At 31.8% G+C, this 2,042-nt stretch overlaps 1 pseudogene across 1 annotated transcript; it reads right to left on the bottom strand.

The window, feature by feature from the left end:
• Positions 1 to 1,595: 1,595 nt before the first annotated feature.
• LOC101013837 lies at positions 1,596 to 2,036 on the bottom strand (annotated as a pseudogene). The gene has a single exon (XR_004181633.1). The product of XR_004181633.1 is annotated as a ferritin heavy chain pseudogene (transcript).
• Positions 2,037 to 2,042: the final 6 nt, after the last annotated feature.

Genomic DNA, 2,042 nt, shown 5'->3' with positions numbered 1-2,042 from the left:
AAAAAAAAAAAAAGAAATAGTATTAAGTTATATGTCTCACCATATTGCTAACCTCTCATTAATTCTTATAATGTCTTTTGATTATTTTTTATTTCTATGTACAAAACCATGTCATCTCTACATAATGACTTTCTATTTCTTTTTTTTCCATGTCTGGCTTCTTTTATTTATTGTCCTTGCCTCACTGTACTGCCTATGCCTCTAATTCAATGTTAATAAAATTGAGAAAAGCAAGAACTCTTCTCCCTAAGTTTGAAAGAAATAATTTCACCCTTTGCAATGTAATGGTAGGATTGCTTTGTTATTTGTAGTTATTCTCTTTCATGTTAAGAAATTCTTTTGTATTTCTAATTTGCCAGGGTTTAACTAACAATATTTAACAGGTGTTGAATTTTGTCTAATTTTTAAAAATAGGTTGAGGTGATTATATGGCTTTTCTTTTTTAATCTGATTAATTTTTAGTGTTAAATCAATGTTGCATTCCCAAAATATGACTCATTAGGTCATGAGTTATTATGATTTTTGTACGTTGCCATATTTGGTTTACTAATACTTTCTTTAGCACCTTTTTCATCTGTAATTATTTGTTAGTCTCATAATTTTCCTCTCTTATAATGTCTTTGTCAAAATTTATTATCAAGGTTATGCTGAGTTTCTGAAACAAGATGGGAATTATGTTACTTTTCTATACTCTAGTATAGTTTATAGTATAGATTAGAATTAATTGTTCCTTAACTGTTCAGTAGAACTCATTTTCTAAAAAAAAAATCTGAGCCTGGTATTTTTCTGTTTTTGTGTGCGTGTGTAAAAATATTTTATTTTTGTTTTATTTGATTTAACATTTATACAGCTATTCAGGTTTTCTAACTTTTCTTAAAATAGTTTTGGTAAGTTATTTCCTTTTTTCCTTCCTTTCCTCCCTTTCCACCTAATGTTAAATAAGCAAATGAAAAAACTTAAATTTCTTAATTTCTCTTAAATAATTGTTAGTTTTTAAGAATCATTTAAATAACATTAAGCTTTCTTTTGAATAATGTTTTACTTCTAAAAAGAAAGTGATTTAGGAAAGCACTTCCATTCATTATCACTATTAGTACTCGTTAAATCTTATCCAAAGTGAAAAAATAAGGAACCATACAGAAGGTTGAAGATCCCCTCCCTCCAAAAATCAAGTGTTTCAGTTCATTTTAAAAGGATAATCATTAGATTTTTTTAAAAGGATAGCCTTGATTTAAGCCAATAAATAAATGCAGAGACATGTCCAGCTCAATGAGTGCAGCAGAACCATCATTTTTTTCCCCCTAAACTATACACTGTACATGACTCCACTCACGTCTTAAGAGATTCTGATGTACTCCCCATTCTGTTGAAAACCACTCTCTAGTGACCCATCATTTTTATAGGAGTTTATTTATTCCTCTGTTTTATCAAAGCAAAAAGGTTGATAGATAAACTATTATAAACAATCAATGCTATCTCAGAATTGGTGTCCTAATCTACGGTTTAAATCAGAGCAGAAACATTTATTAGCGTGATTAATTCTGTTCCAATTTAAATAAAAACAACTTTATTTTTATTTATTTATTTATTTTTTGGGGGTACCAAATTTCTTAATTTGAAGGAATGGTACAAATCAAAGAACTTAAGTGGATGTTTTGGTACAACTTATAGAAAAGGTAAAGGAAACCCCAACATGCATGCACTACCTGGGTGACCAGGGAAGTCACCCCATGGCTATGGAGAAATTAGCCTGAGGCTTAGCTTTCATTATCACTGTCTCCCAGGGTGTGCTTGTCAAACAGATAATCTGCCAAGCCAGAGTCGGGTGCTCCCATCTTGCGCAAGTTGGTCACGTAGTCACCCAATTCTTTGATGGCTTTCACCTGCTCGTTCAGGTAATGTGTCTCAATGAAGTCACACAAATGGGGGTCATTTTTGTCAGTGGCCAGTTTGTGCCGTTCCAGTAGTGACTGATTCACATTTTTTTCCAAATGTAAAGCACACTCCATCGCATTCAGCCCGCTCTCCCAGTCGTCATAGTC

Source organism: Papio anubis, unplaced genomic scaffold (genome assembly GCF_008728515.1).
Source record: "Papio anubis isolate 15944 unplaced genomic scaffold, Panubis1.0 scaffold4393, whole genome shotgun sequence".
Lineage (NCBI taxonomy): Eukaryota > Metazoa > Chordata > Mammalia > Primates > Cercopithecidae > Papio > Papio anubis.
This window is presented reverse-complemented; position numbering and strand designations above follow the sequence as displayed.